General features: G+C 34.4%; 1 long non-coding RNA gene across 1 annotated transcript; it reads left to right on the forward strand.

Annotated features, from left to right (window-relative positions):
• The first annotated feature begins 408 nt into the window (after window positions 1–408).
• LOC132074911 (uncharacterized) lies at window positions 409–21501 on the forward strand. The gene is made up of 4 exons (XR_009418670.1): window positions 409–483; window positions 15738–15903; window positions 18969–19125; window positions 19975–21501. It is a non-coding gene; the product is annotated as an uncharacterized LOC132074911 (long non-coding RNA).
• The last annotated feature ends 272 nt before the right edge of the window (window positions 21502–21773 follow it).

Consider the following 21773-nt stretch of genomic DNA (forward strand, 5'->3'; position numbering starts at 1 on the left):
AATAATTTAATAAACCTCAGCAAAAGAAAAAACCAGAATTCAGACCATATTGTTTATATTTTTTCTGTTCTGTTTCTTTTTTCTTTCCAGTGCTCTAGGACTTGTCTATGATGACCTGTATCAGTTGTTCCCAAAAAATTGTAAAAAACCTTTGCCAGAAAATAATGTCATAACCTGCATTACGAGTAACCCTTTGGTTTAAGAAGTATATCTCATCTTACAGAAACTTCATGTGGAGGGATAGAATGTAAGAGAATAGTGCAGAAGGCAGTCTCACCCCTGAGGAGTTGCAGCTGTGCCAGTCACCAAAGATTAGCAACAGGCCTGCCCTTAACAGGCCACAGCTGTGTCCAATAAGAAGAAGAGTGCTACAAAAGAGTGGGTTGGCTGGGAGAGGAGAGGGCTGGGGTTTGTTGGTTGTGTGGTGGAGAAGAGGAAGAAGTTGATGCTGTGAGGAGATGTCCATGAAAAATTGCTGAGAAGGTATGGGACTTTTGCAATGAGATGAGAACATTTTAATCTCATTTCAGCAGCAACCTTGGTATGTTTTGAGAGCACGTGAATAGAAACGTGGTTTTCTGTTTCTTTGTCACAGCGCCTTCTACTCATATTTTCAATGCACTTTCTATGGGCCCTCTTTGTGCTTATCCTTTTTGTATTTTTTCTCTGAATGCTTTAGTTTTTTGTAATTCATGGATAGGGTAGCAGAAATTACTGGCATTCAAGGTGAGGCTGTGCTATTGGCATGTGTAATATCTCTGTGGCACCTCTACAACTACTTTCAACTAAGGCTTTTATATGTGTGTAAACTATTTTATTCTTGGTTCTTCTCTGATGTCATGCAGTTTTCTTTTTCCATCATTTCCTCCCCTGAATCCTACAGTTAAATTGGAGTTGGTAGTTCAGTAAACTCCTTTACTCTATTATGTTTACTTGAAATCATCACAGTTGTATTGGCACAAGCTAAAAATTAATCTGCAGACTTTCTGCTCCTCTGTTCTGGTGAGACCCCACTGCAGGGCTGCATCCAGCTCTGGGGTGCCAGCACAGGAAGGACACGGAGCTGCTGGAGTGACTTCTGAGGAGGGTTATGAAGAACAGAGGAATGGGACACCTCTCCCACAAGGAAAGTTTGAGAGAATTGGGTTTGTTCAGTCTGGAGAAGAGAAGGAAAAAAAAATACTGGAAAAAAATTTCTGTATTCCTGGGATGTTCTGGAGAACAGGACATATAGTGCTAATGCAGCATCCCAAGGGACTATGTTTGAGGCAGCAGCTTTGCCAGTTGTCTTTTGTCTCTGTCCATGAGACAATGTAGGACAGGAGAAACACAGCTCATGTTCTGACTCAAAATGAGCATGGGTCATCAGTTTCTGCCTGTTGCCACTTGTCCTATTGCTTGACACCACTGAGAAGAGCCTGGCTTCATCCTCTTGACACCCCTCCTTCACATATTTATAGACACAGATGAAGTCTCTTTCAATCATCTTTTCTGAGGCCCTATTCTTGATGGCAAATATTGAAGCTGAATTCAGGTTTGCTGGATGGAAGAAGCCTATCAAGCAAGTGGGTGCAAACCTAACAGGGTTGTTTGCCTTGACTAGCTGGAGGAATAGTGTGCTGCTTTTTGTGCTAGAAAGCTAATTAAAGTGTAGTGATATTAAAACTAAAAGGAACTCTACTATAGAATGCTTGCCTGTATTTACTCTATGGAGGCTGAAACAGGAGGTTATGTTGGAAGACTTGTTTCAGCTGATGCAATAGTGAAGAGTATATCAGTCATCTGAAGCAGAAAAAGTGCTGGTGACATAGGACCTGTAGGGCTCTGTTCAGATGTGTTTTTATTTGCAGTACATCAAATGATTGTGATGGAACAGACTAACATTAACCAAGAATGTCTGTATACAGTACTGTCCCCTTCTGCTGCAGAGTTTTGAATCACCTACAAATTGATGTATTGCTTTCATTTAAAGATGTAACAGAAGAGATAGCCTGCAGTCATGAGCACACTCCAGAAGTGTTCTCAGAAGCATTCTAATTCAATAAATACAATGTTGATGTCCTCCATTAGAAAAAAAGTCATTATGTACTAGACACACCGAGTTTGCAGAAGTATTTAGAAAGGCATTGGATGAAATTATATGTATATGGCATCCACTATACAGACCTATCTTTACAACACAAAATTGATTGTGATGGCAGTGGACTTTCTCTTACTTTCAATAAGCAGTATTTTATTTGGTGTTTTTATAGTGAAAAACCATTATTCATTTCTCTGAACTAAAATTGTAATCAATTGCCAATTTTGAAAGACAGATTGTCTTACAAGAGATTATTTTGAGAACCCCAGAACAGCACAACACTGAGGAGTTTTTTGCTAATTTCTTTAACTCTTGTAACTTATAAATTGATAAAGAAATTGAATTATAGACTCATAGGTTATTTCCAAAGGACCTTTAAAAATAATGTAGTCACGGACAGGGGTATGTCTTAAAAGACAGTTGTGCAGTGATATGTGTTTAAGAGATATTTGCACAACACTAACATGATTTAATTTTTGTCAGCCCTGAAGTAGTCAAGACCCTAAGATGGATCTAATCAGGTCTCATGGACTTGTACATGGTCTATAGTGGTCTCAAAGCTGATTTTCTCCTGAGATGGGTCGGATTTCACTTCCCAAGTCCCTGCCTTGAAATTCAGGGACTTAAAGGTGTGTGAAGAGCAATTGCATTTGAAAATGAATCAAAAATTCTGAGTTTCTCAGGCTTCTTAACGTCAATTGCCACTAGGCCCCCATATAGTTTATTATTATTCCATTAAACATGAGATAAGAAACAGATTTCTCTCATCGCCCATGCTAGAAAGGACCATTTGCATGAAAAACCCCACAACCGTCTTTCATGCAAAATCTTTTCTGGATTGTAGTGGTAATGCTACAGAGAATGTAATTTACTTTAACACATAAAAAATAAAAGTGCAGGTTAGCAAATGTGATCTGTTTTTGATCCAGTTCTCATCACAGACTAATTCCTTGTGGATGTTTTATCCCCTTTGTAAAAAAGCCATATAATTTACCACAACTGAAAGGCTTTTACTGAGACAGGGACACAACTGAAAAAGCTGACAAATTGCAGGTTAGATGTATACTACCCTGGCAGAAGTTACATCACAAGCTTATCCTCTCCAAGGACCAAGTACTGTCCTTGAATGTGCATGATAAAAAGTCCTATTAAGTTCTGTGAGAACTGGTTATTCAGTTTTAGGAGGACAGTTTTCCTCATGCTTTTCTGGATTTGGGAAAAATCACTTGTTTTTATGAGCACTACTAATAATTTAGAAAGGAAGAAAAGTCCTCATAAAGAAAATTTTTCCATCTAAGAAGTGTTAAATGAATGGAATTTAATCCTAAAGATACCATAGCACTGGGTTTGATGACAATTATTTAACATATCTTTAATGCAATTCTTTATATAGTGCCTGCCTGGTATTGGAATTTATGTATGCAAAATTATTTATAAAATCAAAGTGATGGTATGAATACATATAGGATAACGGTATGAATACATATAGGATAACATGCATCTGTGTGCTGATAACGAAACTGATTTTAAATTTCCACTGATTTCTAGTATAAAAGTGGTTTTTGTATTTTTTTTTGTTGGAGCATAATGGAACAGTAAGATTTGAATTATCAATGAAAGAACTGGGTAATAAACGAATGTTTATTTAATGGTGGCAGATACTAGAGGCAAAGGCTTGTACCTAGAGCTGAGAACTATACAGACTGAATTTCATCCCTGACAGAGAATCAATACACCATTAACGTCTGTTCTGAGATCTTCTGTGACATCTCAGAAGTACATTGATATTTTTCTGGCCTTCTAAATAAAATAAAACAGAGGCCATCAATACAAACATTTCACTTTGGACTTAAATTTATGCATGAAAATTGTCTGGGTGAAATTCATGTCCATAATTATATCCTTTGCCCATAAGTGATTTATGCTCAGTGCCTTGGAGGTGGCATTCCAGGAGACAAACAGAATCACTCTTCTACCAGATATCACTGTAGACCAATGTAGACAAGCTCAGAAATACAAGAAGCAGTGAATTTTCAGTTTAACCTGACAGAGACAAGTGTCAGTTTGCATGGTTCATTCCTTACATCTGCAAATAAAGTATTATTCAGATCCTTTGAGATCTGTGGACAGAAAAGTGGGATAGAACAGCTGATTATGCCATTAATATAATAATCAGACCAAAATGCTATTTGTTAGGAATTATGCCTTTTTACACATTAATACGTAACATAGGTTTTCAGATATTTGGATCACCCTTATTTTGAAATAAATTTTTGTCTCCATTTGAGACAAATACAGCATGAAAATGACATGTAACTAAATTAACTAATTGGGAAGAAAACATTGCAAATATTATTAGAGGAACTGATCATGAAAAAAAATACATTCCCAGAGATACTTTTCCTGATTTTTTTTTTTTTTTTTTTTTTGCATGGGTATTAAAACCCCCCACAATTAAAAGTACTCGTAAGTATTTTTAAATTGCAAAGAGAGCCTCAGGAGAGTGTTTTGGGTAATATTACACATGGTGGTACCAGTTGCCTGGAAGCTAGCATCTATGACACTTATCTACATCTGGAAGGAGAATCCAGGGAACTTCCTGAGTGCCAGGGCAGCTCATGGAGAAGATTGAGTGCCATCATGTGGCACATGTAGAATTATAGAATAATTTCTGTTGGAGGGTAGATTTAAGACCATTAAGACCAATTGTAAGCTTAGAACCAGTATGTTCATCATACTAGCTAATCTCCAGTCAACTGGGATGTCCTTAATTGGCCAGGGCTGCTGGTAAAAAAATGAAAGTGGCTTGGTGATCTCTGCCAGCTCCTTCAGGACCCTTGAGTAGATCCTACCAACCCCCACACACTAGTGGGTGTCAAAGGGGAAGAGCAAGTCATTGAGCATTTCCTCCTGGATTATGGGGGCTTAAATCTGTCTTCCAGCTCAGGGGGCTGGTACCCTAAGGACTACTGATGTTGCTGTTAGAGACTGAGTGAAAGAAGACATCAGCCTTTTCCTTTTCCTCATTGTGGTTTGCCTGCATTCAGTATAAGATGGGGATTTTCTTTAATCCTTCTTTTATTGCTTATGTATTTGTAAAAAAAGGGTTTGTTACCTTTTCAATCTGACAGCAGCCAGATTGAATTCTAGTTGGTCTTTGGCCAACTTGAACCTCATGTGACCTGATGGCCATGGCTCTTTTTAAAGAAACCCTGGACACATTTGGCTTTTTGGGCTGCAAGTGCACACTGCCAGCTCATTTTGAGCTTCGCATCAACTAACACCTCACCGAGTCCTTTTTGTCAGGGATGATCTCCACCCTGCCTGTACTTATGTTTGGGGATTGCCCCAGCACATGTGCAGGAGAAAAGAATTTCTTGAGAAACGTGTTTCCATGAACTTGAGTGCGCAGAAAAATTGCAAAAAGATTTAAAGTTCACAAAAAGAAATATCAGACTCAGACCGAATGGATATGGTTTTTTCCTATGTGAGGTAAATTGGTGTATAGAAGCAAACTTGAATGCAAAGAAGTTATTTCATGATACTTTAGTTGTTTTTGGTCCGTGCAAATATGCATTTGTTTAGAAATAGCTATCTAAACTTTTGACATTTTTTAAATCAAGGGGTACTTATTAACTGCATCTATAACTAGTTGTAGCCTGCTACAGAGCAGTGTACATTTCATGGGTTTTTTGTTCTGGCATTTCCCAGATGAATCCAGTTAAGCTCATTTATGCTTCTTGGAGAGGATGGCAGCTGAAAATAAGTTGTATTATAGTAAACAACATACTTGGGAGGAGCTGTGGGGATTCTCCCTCTCTACCCCTTCAGTTCCAAAGGAAGCATTCAGGAGCAAACTGAAAGACAGATGATTTATTTTGTAAGATCGGGGGTCTGATTAAATTATCTCTGGGTAGAGGTAGGTACGCAACCCGCTACTAGCTGCTCAGGCTGCATCCTCCATTTTGTGTTCTGTGACTACTTTCCATTGCTTCACGAGTAGTATTCTTTCCAAGCTGTCTCCTCTCTGCAGCAATACTGTGCTATGGAAGAAAACAAGTGTCTTCAAATGATGAAGTGGTTTTTTAATACACCAGTGAATGTGCATACAAGTTTACCTGTGAAAAGATCATAGGCACGACTGAATTGCACAGCCAGTGACAAGCATAATCTACTGTTTCCCAAATACTTCTGAAATCTTCACACTTCTCTCACATCAAGTGTTTTTATGATCTCCCAAAAGAAATCAATCAATTTTAAAGCAGAAAAGCACTTTTTCTCCTCTTAGTTGTACCTTCCGTACTGCTCTTGATACCATTCCTTTAATCCTGAAAATGAGAAGGTAGATTGTCTCTGCTTGCATTTCTTTCCTTTGCCAAATGATAAGGTTCCTTTCTCAAAAAGCTCAAGTACACTTGTTCTTATCTCTTTTTATATTACACTGGAGAGAAGAAAAGACAAGTGTCAGAAGGGGTTGAAAATACTTAACACTAAGAAAGAAAAACATCAGGCCAGAACATCAGGTCTATTTATAACTCCCAGGTTATTTGTTTTATTGGGCTACGAGGTGACGTACTTTCTCACCTTCTTTTCAAGTAGAAAGATACCCAAAGTAAAAAAAGTCAAGTTCAAGCAGTGGGGATCTTCTATGGTTTGGGCTGTATTTGGCATTATATGTGAAAATGTTCTTCAATGCATGCTTCAAGGCTTTTCAAGATGTATTATGATATGTCTTATGTAAGGTTGCAAAAAAAAATAAATGGTGAAAAATAACCTAAGAAAGACATATAAAAATAAAGACTAATAATATGGTTTTGAACATAGCACGTGATGTAGTGAAACAAAAGTGTCAAAATAACAATATGTTGTAAATTACATCATAAGTGCATTAAGAATTGTAAATGACCAATGCTGAAGATTCATAACATTTGAAAAATCGCCCAAATTTGAGCACTTTAAATGTAATACTTAGAAGTAGAAATGAAGAGTCTCAATTACTGAAATCCTAAACCAGCAGAGTGAGCCTTGGGACAATAACTTCAGAGGAAAAGAAAAAACCCCAATCTTATACTTAGTGGAAGTGTAGAAAGGTCACAGAAGAAAGAATATTTAATGTTTTCAGCTATACTTGAAGAATAGGTGAGGTGGCCAACAGAGAATATGGATGGACATCAAGGAGTGACACAGTAATGGCTTGCAGCAGTGATTCAGTGCCAGGCTAGAAACACTAATTTTCTATCACTGAAATGTACCAGTATCCTACAAAATTCACACAGAGCTGCATTAACCATGCTTGTATGCTGTGCAAGAATGCATCTGCTGTGATGCAGATGCACCCAAACTTTGTGGGAAACATTAAATATTCATTGTTGCCTACATTTTTGAATTGACAACTTTTCTCATGCTGAACATTTGTATGAAAGTTTTTGAGGTTGACTTTGGTTTCTTGGTTTTTAATTTATTTTTTTTTACATTGCTGGCTTTTGTTTTATATCTTTTAACTGATGTAATTTATTTTTCTGCTTTAAAATACTTTATGTTAATGAAAAATCTTTTCGACTTCTTTTGCCTTGTTTTCAACTTTTAAAGCAGGAAAGTAACTAAATAAACCCATTTGTCCTGTGAATTTTCAGATATGAATGTTTGATATTCCTGTCCTTAAATTTTAAAATTCAGACTGTTTTAATGAAATTGTCATTACCTTAATATTTTAAATAATATGATAATGGTAATATAAATTTCTTTATATAGATATATATGAAATGCCATAAGAAAGTTGTATTTTAAAAGGATTTTTGGAAATTTTTTAGAGGCACATTTTCCATCCAAATTTCAGAGAATTTGTTGGAATTTTTAAGATTTCAGATCCACTGATCGTTTAAACAAATGCCTCTAGAGAAATGTGAAAAACAAAAAGGTAATTAGAACTGGTGTGGGAACCCTAGCAATGGTGTCAGAGTCACCTGCAAATCATCAATGACCATATTCTTAGTTAGTGACACTTTAATTATACTTTGTCTGTCTTTGCTATTTTACTTTTGGCCCATTATAGAAAAAAATCTGAAATTCCTTAAGAAGTGAAATTCCCTAATAAATTACAAAATGAGCAGCTCAGTAGTGAGTAAGAAAGAGAACTGATAGTAAGGTAAATTCCATTTATTTAATAAGTTTTTTTTAAATTGTGACATAGCTCACAATGTGCCAGTGCATTGATTTTTTTTTTTACATTTCCTCAAGGCTTCTAAGATAGCTGCTTGTTGTCTGGAATAGGTCTTATTCCTTCAAAATATCTTGAAATATCATTTGAAGGGTAGTCCCAGCTGACTGTTTTGTAGAATCTATTTTGTTATAGAACCTATTTTGTTTTGTGCGAGTAAAGCCATATTCACATTCTTGTTGTATTCTACAAAGTAATAGACATACTAGAATTTAAAAATAGCTGAAATAAAACATAAATTGAAAATTAAAACCAGATTACTTTGTTTTATCTCACCTCATTCAAACAAAAAAGAATTATTTTTTCCTCAAACATACAGTAAAATGAAGCTTTTAGCTTAGCATTTAGTGAAATATCTAGCTAGTAAGCCTTGCTTATGTTGCAGACAGCTACCCTGAGGAGTGATTTGAATTTAAATGTGACTCCCTTATTAGTTTCTGCTAACTGCAAATATCCCAGTCTCTTAATTAAGTGGCTGAGTAATGTATGAATGCTCACTTCTTCTTGTCATGCAGAACAAAGTGATGTATTTAGATTCCATGCACAATATGAAATTTAATGACACAGGCAACAGTAATTTAGAAAACATTTTGGTTTTATTATTCTTGTTTTTTCTTAGCCAATCTCCTTGTAAGTGTTTGGCTGCAGCAATGTTACAAAAGTTTGCCCAAACACTGGATATTATCTAATGGATTTTTAGATTAAAAGATCATGTGTTACAAATGCATAATATGTTGTTTATATCTTCTCCCCCCTATATTTAGAAATAATATACAGAAATAAAAACAGACCTTGATGAAAGCTCCTTTCTTGGTTTGGCACAGAATCTAGTGTTAGATTCAGAGAGATTCTGAATGGACTAAATAGTGTACTGTAAGGGGTTTTACAAAGAAGAAGGAAAGAAGAAACAAATCAGGCTTTTCTTCTAGTGCTGGTGGTTCCTGCTCGCTCCAGTGACTTTCTGCAGTTCTCCTGATGTCTTTACAGATTTTATAGCTTATATTCAGTCACAAAATCTGCTTCTGCTCTGGTATTTAGTATGTATATTTTTCCCTAGGGGTATGATGATAATTTTTCCCTATCCTGAAATTTTTTGTCTTTGCCCTGATGTTTTCTCATGCTTGAAGAATCCTCTGCAGACTCATAATCTGAATGTATGAGTGTGATTTTGTAAAATCAGAGTAGCACATATGTACAGTAATTTGGACAGCTGTTTGAGTTGTCAGAGTTTTGTGTTATTGTCATGTATAACTACATGAACTAATGTTCAGCTGCTTGAGTTTAAGCTCTAGAACTTGACTATCCCTTTAATTAGAGCTCCAACCATCTCTCCTGTGTTGAAATTCTCATTTAAATTGCCTGAGTAGTTTTCTCAACAAATCTTCAGCTGCATTCTTGGCAAATTGGTGTTCCTAAATGTTGTGGGTTTTAAACTCCCTGTATCCCCAAGCAGTGCCTAATAACTAAATGTTTGCCAAAGAATTTTTCTTTAAATATTGTCATCTAGATGTGTAGAGATAGATTTAAATAGTTTTAATTTCTATTCTTTCCAAGGACTAATAGATAAAACTTTATTTGTATTACAGTGCTTTTTACCAATCCTGACTAGGCTCGGGACAGTATATATTAAATGTTACATTATATTTTTATCTGCCTCTGCCAGTAGTAATTAATTGGGTGGTAATCTCCAAGATCTTCTTGCATCTCTAAAATTCATATATTTTTGACAGAATGCTCAAAATTTACAGAAAAACAGAGTGAAAATATGATTTATCACATTTATCTGTAGCCATTTTATAAATTAAGCATCCATTTTAAGCTAGTCCTTTCAACTTTTTAAGCCAAAGGGGGCAAATAAGATGTTCCAAAACGTGATTCATCTCAGCAAATTTTACATGTATTTTAGGATGTCAGGAATTGCCCTCTGGAAATGGCTACCTGTATGGGCCACAGAGATAACTCACTTAATGAATTCAGACTAAATACTTTTAATCTGAAACTACTTTGGAATCACTTGTTTATCATTATTTCTACCAAGCATTTGAAGATGGGGGATAAAAGTTGATGAAGTGCATTTGATCTTTTCAGGTGGTTTGAGGTCAAACAGAAGATATGTATCTGAGGTAGAAATTATATGTACAACACTGTAATTGGACCCCATCCTCTCAGATATAGAAAAAAAATTCTGCTTTAAAGACCTTGTACTATGACGTAGTTCTTAATTCTTGTCCTAATGAATTGCCCTTGTCCTTTGACCTTTGGCCACTGACCAGCTCCTTAAAACAAGATAGAAGAATCATTTTCTTTCACTGTATTTTCTAAATAGAGATTAATAGACCAGTCAAATAAAGAGTGGAAGAACAGACATTTTATTTTGTATGGTTTCCAATCACTTACAAAATGTGATTGAAAACTGTTAACTAAATACTCTTAGTTAGTCCGTGAAATGGGTTTAGCTAGATTTATAAAATTAGTTTAATTGCATCTGTAAAATAGAACAATCAGAAGTGAACTGTTTGAGGGTTTGGATTTTTTTATTAAATTTGGATATTTTGATACTATATGCCTGTTCTACATCTTGACATAATTTTGGACAACATTCTAAATAATGATTTATTTATTTATTTCTATAAAAACACTTATTAAATATTCAACCCACATATAAGTATACTTTGTTTGTTTCCACCACAAATTGCTCATCATTACTAAAAAAAACCCAACAAAACCAAACAGAAATATGAAGACTACATTGCTGTAAAATTCCAACTAGTGAGAATTTGTTACATAATTCATCCCAGATCTATTTACATAAAGAATATTAGTTCTTGTGTATCTCATCTGTCGTTATAAAATACACCCATATTATAGAGCTTGTGGAATGACTTGTTACACATATTTATTCCCTCAGCCTACTGCTTAATAATAGAACCAAGGAAAAGCGTTCCAGCTTTCCTGCCCTTCCTTACAGCAAGGAATTAAGGCAAGCGACACAAATTAGTTTTCAAGCTAAGACAAAATTAAATCTGCAAAAAGTAAGGGCTTATTTGGATCAGAAAGCATGAATCACTGTTTGATTGCACAGTTTGTACAGAACTTGATTTCTTCAAACATTTATATTCTTTCTGCAGTCAAAAGTGTTCTACCAATGGTGAACTTCTGTAATTGACCATGAAATTCCTAGCACAGTCAACTCAGCTGAAGAAGTACAAAGAGCAGGGCCTTAGAGGCTGGCTGACAAAACTCTTTATAGACTTTTTTTTTAAATTGGGTCTTCTTTTTCATTAGATTTTTTGGCTACGGCTAACTTGCATTGTGGTATCCTAAAGTATTAGAGTTGCTGCTGGGTAGAACATGTTGTTGAAAAGAACCTGGTTTCACCCAGAAGCAGCACGGAATTCCAGCACCATTTCTATAGATTCTTCCATCTACTTCTGACAATCTGAAATCCTGAAGTACCATCTAGCTTAAACACACCCTCACTATAGAAAGGGAATTTTTTCACTCTTTTCTCTCCAATGTCTAATCTTGGCAGTTTTTCACTTATTGCTCCATCAGTCACAGTATATTCTAATGTAGTACAATGAACAGTTGCAGAGTTAACTGACCCCAAATGAGCTATTTCAATTATTAAACCAGTAAAGGTATTTTAGACATGTGCCCCTGAGGAATTAATTTGTTCTGTTGTGAAGTGCTGCCATGAGATAGAGTGTGCTAATAAGACCATCCTTTATTTGGTAGCTAATTTAGCAGTGAATGCTAACTGCACTACCTGTGCATGGGAGCTCACTGTGGCTCTAAGTAACTCTCTTTAGACTGACTGCCTGGGAAGTACTGATCAGAGAAAAAAAAAATCACTTAATATCAGTTATTTATCTGTATAATGAACTGTTATGTACTGCAGGTGCTTTGACAGCTTATATTTCTAAAATTAGATTGACTTGTTATGTCTTTGAGCTCAGGAGTTGATTCAGAAAGTAGCAGTATTACAGGCCAAAAATTCATTTCTTATCCACCCTGTGTACTTTTGGCAACTTCAAGTGGTTTCTTATGTTTCTCTTTCAAAGCTGAAATTTTCCTGGTTAACGAGAAGATGTAAATACCAGATTCATTCTTTTTCCATTATTCATTTATGTGAGTTTTTATTTTTGTTTAAAGAATGACATCACTAATCAAACAGAAATGCATAGATGCAGATTGAGGGAAACAATGTGTCCCATGCACCATTATTTTATTCATTAACTAGTCCCTATTAACTAAATTATGCCAAAATCAATTGCTCTTATACTTGACTGCCACTGGTCAAGTTGCATACATCAAATATAACTTAAAATCATCAGTCCACGACTAGCATAAACATATTTCTTTCTGCAGACATGTGGAAGCCTCAAAAAGTCTAGTGTGGTGAGGATTAATAAGCACAAATAATGATAAAATCTTCCATTAGTGAAGGGAGCCAGTTCTAGTGTGATATAATAGTGTGGTGGTAATAAAATGTGATAGATGGTGAATGGTTCTACAATGTAATAGATATTTACTTTGAGAACATAGAGCTATTCTTTTAGGTGCCTGAAGAAACTTCACAATTATTTATACCTTTTTTTTTTGTTCTGATATAGTAAATATAGTTCATTGTACGTTTTAAAAATGAATGCACACTTCAGAAATGTGTGACTACAGAGTTTCTATGAAAACCACACACATATTGCCAGATAGCTCATCTAGGCTGAAATAAGTAGATATGACTCCACAATATATATCCTAATAGTAAAAAAGATTTGAATATCCATCTAAGCAAATCTGTAGTTAGGAATATCATTATCTGTACTAGCATTGTGAATATGTCTTACAATCTCAACCAAAATTGCAATGTAAACATAGCTTGTGGTGGTACAGACAAATATGTTTAATAAACCTGTCAGAAAATAGATTTTTTTCCATAACGCAATTCCAGCACAATTTTTATTTTTAAACACTCAAGTATTTAATTTAAAATCTGTCTGGTAGTTTTGTTTTAGTAGAAAATAACATTAAATGTACACGAAAGTTTCTCAAGATCTCTTGCAGCCCCCTCTTACATGATTTTGTGAAATGTGTCAAAAAGTTACGCTTCTATTGATTTGTTTGGATTTCTCCCCACAAAATGGAAAGCCCAGAGGGCTTACTTCAGTGAGACATCCTGGATCTGACGCTTGACACTCTCATATAAGAGTGAATATTAATTTCAGAAGTCCTTCCTGAGCTATGGTGGATGCTTTTAGCAACCCAGTTATAGAAAGTATAGATGAATTTATATGCATTAATGTTTTAAGATAGCATATTATATATCTGCTTATATGCTTGATAACTGGCGTTAAAAATGTGGTTTGGATGATAGTAAAAAGAAAATAACAAAATGAAGTGCTGAGTTCTGATTTTCAAAGCATATATTTTTCTTAAAGTCCCCTTTGTGAAGCAGATATTCCATGTGCGGAAGTTTTCTTCCTTCAGATAAAAAAAAAAAAAGCAAAACCCCATCACAACATTAATGCTGAGCTTGAAATTATCTTGTGAGAAAAGTGATCAGAGTCACAATATTATCTTGTATCCAGCTTTGAGTCTTGGGAGCTCCTAATTGTGATATTAGAACAGAACTAGTAACTCTTAATAAGAATGAAAAATGTTGCTTTTTCTCCTTTTCTCATGAGTTATTTCCTAGAGATCTGAGACATCTATATGCAGGGCATTTATGGTTTATATTTTTACATATTTTCTGTGTTATGTGTGTATGTGCTAATGTGTTATAATTAGTAAATTAACCCAAGGCCAATCCAGTCTGAAAATATAGGTTGTTATTTTCAATATGTTAGACTTAGAAAACAAGGGGGTTTTGTGCCTGTAAGTTTTTTCCTCTAAACTTAGGAGGAACTGAAAATATTGCAGAGAAATATTTGGGATAATATGCAAAACTATTCTAAAGAAAGAGTTTAAAAATACAGGATATATATTTGCACATACAGTTAAGCTAGTCTCCTCCACCAGCATGATCCAAGACAGGTGTTAACTCCTGGTTGAAATTATGTAGTGCAGCATTATTTGCTGCAGGAATTGAGAACATAAAATAATTGGTTACTTCATTTCATCACTCCTGTGCTTTGCTTCCTGCTGGTTCTTTTTGCTTCAATGTAAGAATTATTCACAGTCAGTAATGCCATTGCAAATAGAAATCCTTTAACATAGGATCAAAAATATTCTGGTTTTATTATATTTTAGAAGAAAATGTAAGTATCAAATCCATTCTGCTAGTAGACAAAAGATAAGCTGAAGCCTGTGCGAAATCGGTTCAGCTTCTGCAGTTATATGCTTACAGCTGTAGAAACACTTATGAGGATATGTCACCCTATATTGCCTTGAATAAAGTGACTTGCTTTTCTTTGGAGAGTCAAAATAAACATGCAGTTTTTCTATGTCTCTTGAAAATGTTGCATGCTCTTTTCAGAGTCCAGGTATATTTGTCATTGTATATATGCTTTAATCATTATAGAACTCTTGTATGTACACACACCTGCACACCCTCACAGCCTCCACCCTCATTCTATGGAAAGGATTTTTATATAATAAAACCCACAGGAATATGGAAAAATGTGTGTCTAACATTTTTTTTTAATAAACACATGGACTTTGTAAGGTATCTTAAGGGTCTAGGCTCAAAATCAACTACCCATTAGTTTAAAACTAGGTTTTATATAATTTTTAGTTGACTTTGGAGACAAATACTTTTTTTACCTTCTTCAAGAGCTATCACAGGAAACCAATATGTGGTTACTTTCCTTTCTTGATTTTGGAGTGGAGAAAACAATATATTTCCAAATAATTCAGAGATTTTATTTTGTTTGTGTCTTAAAAAATTTGATTCATACCTAAGATAAACCTAATAATATAGCCACATAGACTTAAGAGTCCTCCACATTGATACAGAGATATTCTTCATGTTGCTCTAGGGTCTATTCCACTAATTCGTTTGGGTTACTCATTAACACCTACCACCACTGAAACTGGAGGAGAAGTGTCCTATTCTTTTTGGGTGCCTGAAATCATTATTGTTAAACTAACTTCAGGTAGGAGTCTTCAATCTTGACCTGAAATGTTGAAGCGAAATTAAAGTACAAGTTGTAGTAGAAATGGCGCCACTGTCAGGGTTAAGTTTTTCCCTCCCAGCACTAACATTATTACCTGGCCTTTAGCCCCACTGTGGCAAGCTGAATATCTGCTGAACTACCAAACACTGTCAGAGAAGGTAAACTAGGCAGCTTGAATTTAGTAAGAGCAGTAAGGATAGATTCAAAATAATTTTTGAAAGAGTTAGTTAGCTACTATTCTTCAGACGATGTTTTATGCGGTCTTCCTAATCATGCTAACACAAGGAAAAATCTTTCTGTCTTTCATGTATTGTTTTACATATAGGGTAAAATGTGTTGAAGAACAAAAACAGCAGAAGCCCTGCTCAGTTACAAGAGAGGGAAAAGGAATTCAGCAGTAATACTTGTGCTAAAGCAGTACCTGTCCAGCCTTTATGAAGCAGCATCTAGTACAGAAGAGAATGAAAGTATTCTGGACACATAAACTAAAGGTGAATCCAAGCTGGATTTATTTTAATGCAAGATGCATGTATTTCAGAGTTGAACATATGTTTCTACAGAGTTGGTTCTATTAAACAAAAAAATATATTATGCAAGTTAATATTTAGATTTCACCACATCAACTGTTTTTAGAAAATAGATAACACATGAACTGTATGCTTCTGTAATGATGACCTAGAGGCCACTTCAAGATGTTGATTATGTTGGTCCCTTAGGTGACCCTAAATGCAGTAAATATTAATTCTTGTAATGAAATCTGCTTTGAAAAATGTAATAATACAGGTTCTGTCTCAAATTCTCATCTATTCTCATCAAATTCAAATAGCTGTGAAGTCAGCTATTACCTTTTGCCTTAACCTCCACCATTTTTAAAATGTATGTCAAAGTCTGCCACAAAGTCAAATTTTGATGAGTTATGTTTTATATACCACATGGAATGCTGATAGACTTCTTTTAGCTGAGCAGCTGTGGTCCAACATTACCCCAGACTAAATTTATCTGGTTAACTTAAAATTGCCAATTTGCATTAAGCTGTGTTTTTTATAGTTTTTATGATAGACAAATCAACTACTTTCATAACTGTTCAGTTTATCCAACTAGAGTCATGACAGACTGATACACATGGAACTTCCTTTTTATAAGAATTATTAGAAAATACTGAAAGTATGAGTGATCTGTAAGCATATATTAAAATAAATTTCTGAAAAAAACCCTAAAACCCAAGAAATTTTAATGAATAAAATAGTGCTAATACATCCTCCACAATGGAGGCTAGCCTTCACATAAAATACCAAAAAATTATTATAGTAAGAAGGTTAATTGCAAATTCTGTTAATTTTGAATGCTCTATACTGAAAATACTGGTCATGAAAAACATGCAGAAAAAATTTGAGATAAAAGTATATACATGTAAAATTATATTGACAGAATAGGTTGTTTCAAAGAACTTAGTTATTGTTATTTATATGATAGAGTATCTACTTATAGTTTAGTATGTATATTTGTGTACATGCATATGTTTTTGCGCATGTACATATTCAGATAAGTGTACACCAGTCTTTAACTTTCCATTTTGCATAAAATCTGCATATGGGCTCATCATGAATGCAGTTGATAACAGGGAAGACAAGCTTCTCATGAATCTTCAAATTTCAGATTGTTAGAAAAAAGTATAAATTCAAAGTCTTTAGGAAAGCTGCTTGGTTGTCTTAATTTCTTTATATCTAAGCCTCTATCTTAGGTTACTAATGTAAGTAAGTGAAATTATCTGGAAAGTCCACTTAAACTATGCTCTGAAGCAGAGTTGACAAAAATATATCTTTGAATTCAATCTTCTACTTAGAATATCTCAGACGCATGTGATGTTGTAGCTGTCACTGCAACCTGGGATAAAAATTGTACATAAGTTGGTAGGGTATGGATTGATGTCAAAGAGCTACAGCCTAGAAAAATACTGGAATGTCATGCTAAGAAAATAAGTAGCAGGCAATCAATTACTCCCCTGTATTGCCTCCAAGAAAAAAAAAGAAAAAAAAACCCCAAACATGGCAAAATATACCAAATATGAGTAATTTAAATAAAAAATAGGAACACCTAACACATATAAAAAGTATATATAAAGAGAGACTGTAAGTGTATATAGAGACCAAACATTACTGGATGAAAATTACCCCCAAATGTAACAATATAGCACCTTCTTTTATGTGAGGAAGTATTTTTCAAGAAACACTGGGTTGGGCAAGAACTTATTTCTTTGCTCTAGTCCTGACTTGCATGTAACACCTAGATTGATAGGGAAATGCAATTAATATCATTCTTTCCATAGGTATTTATTCAGTATCAAGGATTAATGGAGTCAAAAGGTCCACTAATAAAAAAAAAAATGAAATTAAGCAACAAAAACCGGCCAGGGTATAAAAAGGTATATCTTTTCATTTAGAAGGCAGTTTCAAAGGGCATGATTACATGGTTTACAAAATATCTGAACTCCGTTATAATATCTAAATTTCCATTATGAACATTGTCCTCCCCAGCCCAGACTGGGCTCCCTAGAAATCAGAGGATGAGTGAGGGCAGTGCACCAGACTGTCCTGCACACTGGTGATCAGCACTCTTAGCTAAGAGAGAGGGTGAAACGTGGTCAAATTCCTTCAAGTGAGTGGTGAATCTCCCTCAGCTGTCATTCCTCAGAAAAAGCTAATTCAATGTTGTCATTTCTACCAGTAGCCAGATGCCTCAAGCCAAGAACTTTTAATACAAAATATTGCAGCATTAAAATACCTTTATAAATATATTCCTGAGTGCAATCATTTGGAAAATGTTATTTGTTACCACAGGTAGTAAATTAAAAAAATCCTAAAGTTTACTAGTTTTAATATTAACATTTTTATATCATTTATTTTCTTAGCAAAATGTTCACAAAATATTAACTGCTAGAACATTTTTTTCCAGGAATGTATTAACTTATATGTGCATAGAGACACCATTGTAAATGTTTTGAAGCATGTGCTACAGCACTTATCCTCAGGAGACTTCTGAAGTGGAGGAGGAATCTATTGTCCTGTGAATTATGACAGAAACTATAGAAAAGAGTAAACAATAACACCCCTACACTTTACCATTATTGAGATGGCTAATTAAATAACATATTCAGCATATAATATATGCTTTAAGAATAAAATCATTACCCAATAATTAAAAAGTAATTAGCCAAATATATTATTCTGACTTTCTGACTAATGAAGACTTTCCTGAATGATATGGCTGATAGGGGGTTATTATCTAATGAGAGATAAAAACTTCAATATAAGATTGAAATGAAGCTTTGCCTTTAACTATCCATTTGTGTGAAAATATTGGACACAGCATGGGTTTCAGTAATGTGTTCCCTAGCTTCTATTTTGTGATACTGCCTTTTTTTTTTTTTCTTTATATAATCATTAGATCTAGTTCTAGCTTTTCCTTAAGCTTCTGAACTCAATGCACAGAATTTGGCACACGGCATCTCCTAATCCTGGGTCCAACCATAATAATTCTCTCTGATTGCTTCTCAAAGGCAAAAATATGTGGAAAGACTTGAAATTCCATGGATAGTTTCAACAGTGTTATAACCAATCAGATTGAATATTCAAATGGAACATCCTTGTCTAGACTGTTTCTGGATCAAATTAATATGGTTTCTGTGGAAATCAAAAATACCAAATATCAATAAGGTTAGCCAACACTATCTTTACTATTATTATTATTATTATTATTATTATTATTGATATTTGCTTTTTTTTTTCTGTTCATTTGTTTCCCAGTAGGTGTCTCTATACTGCAGCTTTACTGAAAAAGGAAGAAGCAGGCTAATTGCATAAAAATATTTTTAAAAATTAAAGAAAAATATAGGCAAATGAAACCTTACTATGACATCACACAACACCAAAGGAAAAAAAAAACTGTAAATAGATGTTTCTTATGAGCTTTTGGATACCATCATGCACCCATGTATGCAGAACCAAAATAGACTTAGCAACTACTGATTACAAGAAAAAGAGATGTTAAAAATGGTGCCCCATAAAACCAAAACCTAAAAGCCTGAGTTTTTTGTACATTCTCTGAAGACGAATGATCTTTCCAATTTTCATATATATAAATATATAACCTAACAACTGCTGGAATTTATCTACAGCAGCAGCTACAGTGAAAGTATTAATGTCTCACAAAGAAATTTTTTCAGCCTGTGTTGAGTACATAAATGGGGAGGTTAATGAAGACTACAGGGGTCTGGAGTAGTGGTGAGAAAAAAAGTATGAGCAGTAATGCAAAATTGTGATTGGAAATAAGAAATCCAGTTTGTTTTGACTTGGGGCAGACCAAAGTAACTTCAATTAATTTGCATAAGATGCAAAAATTAAAAAAAAAGTTCCCTTAATTGACATGCAATCTCTTTAGACAAATAAAATTTATTCTTTGATGGATCCCACTTGTATTTCTGTAGTGATTTAAGTTGAATAAAAAATCTTGACTTACCATATAAAACCACTAGTATTCTATTTAACATTCGATTTTAATTGCAGATTTCACAGACCAGAACACTGAGATGAATAACTGATGATGCTGAACTGAAACAGCTGAAATTCCACGTATGATTCACAATCTAGAACTAAATCTATGAAAAGTTGCATTTTCAGATCTTGCTGTTCACAGAAAAAGTATTTCAAGGTTAGTAAAAGCTGATAGTCCCCAGTTTGTCCATTAATCAATAGTTCACTGAGTATTTGGTAAGAGCTCAATGAGCCATAAAAAGGAACAACATGACAAGTTTTATTGATTTTCTCATAAAAAGGATAAAGAAGTGACAGATGACAGGTCCAGTTAGACCTTTACAGCAAGCAATACTCATGCTACATTACTTACAAGAATATCTATTTTTGGAACAGGAAGAGATAGAAAACCACTTGTCATTTGCATAAAAATTCTCTCTCTCTCTCACACACATACACGCACATGTACATAAACAGATCCAGAAACTGATTGTGATTAAATAAGATGATATCACAGCTGAAGTCATACTCTGGTCTTGAATTTTTCTTAAAGAATTTGGTTTTCTTGTACAACATTATATGCAAGGCATTTCATGGTATTTATGTTCTTGCCCCCAATGCTTTTTATTTATGGACTCTCAGTGCTCTTCATCATTATTTATAAGGATTCCAATGTGTACTCAATAGTTTTTGGTCATAAATCATTGTGCTCTTATTAGGACTTTGCTGCCACATTAATCCTTAAACTTTCAACTTAAGAGCAGGGAGTGGGACATGGAAAGTTAATGAGTCAGATAAGACCTTTACCTCATAGTGCTGTCAAAATCCAAGAGTTTAATAGTCACGTTAGGGAAACAACATTCTGCAATAAACAACTTCTCAGCAAGAGCTTTTTTGTTAAGGGATTCAGTCTGAAGTAGTCACACAGATTTTAGATACTTCCGTCTAGAATTTTTTTGCAAAATTTGCTTTATGAACATTTATTGTGCCTTCAAAGTCTCTACTTAATTACATTTCTCCTTGCTCCTTCATTTCTCTTTTACATTTTTGCAGGATCATGTTTCCCTAAGGAATACTGCCTTTTCCACTGTTACCTGTTCAGATTCACATAACATGAAAAATATACTTGAAAAATAGTTAGATCTGTAAAGGGGAACTTAAACATATAAATATATGTTTGTTCATTCTGAAGTAAAAACTCCTTACTTCCTTCAAATTTCTTAAGAGCAGGTGAAGCATGACTGAGCTTCCATTAGGAAAAAAGCTCTTCCTGCTTCTGTGGTGTAAGAATTAATTTATTTAAGTTACTTAATTTTTAGAGAAGGAATAAGCAAAAAAAACCTTGAAATTCCTCTAGTTCCTTGTCCATATTGCACCTCTTGCAGCACTGAACGTGGGCAGTGGGAACAAGGCAAACATAAGCAGTTCTTTTAAATAATGGCCTAGAGTGAGTAATAGTGTAGCTGGATATCTGCTTCCCATCAAGGCTGCTATACATTAAAAACATCCTGATTTGATATATCACTGGGGACTTTTTCCATTTTTTATTCTAAAACTATTGAGAAGTCTGTTGTAACTTAAATATTTATTTGCTGATTGCTTAGATGGACAAAAGATGTTTAGATTAACGTACAATTAAAATTTCAATCTTTCACACAATTACCTATGCTGGCCATATTTTATTGCTCTAGGTCAATTTCCTTCTAAAAAAATATTTTCCAGGCTTGGGTAGGGGTCATGGTTTAGGTTTGAATTGTCTATTTAATTGAATAATTGTGGAGTTTTTTCCCTTCAAAAACACCTGTAGTAGCTAGTGTCCATTTAATAAATCT

The sequence above is a fragment of the Ammospiza nelsoni genome, chromosome 6 (genome assembly GCF_027579445.1).
Source record: "Ammospiza nelsoni isolate bAmmNel1 chromosome 6, bAmmNel1.pri, whole genome shotgun sequence".
Lineage (NCBI taxonomy): Eukaryota > Metazoa > Chordata > Aves > Passeriformes > Passerellidae > Ammospiza > Ammospiza nelsoni.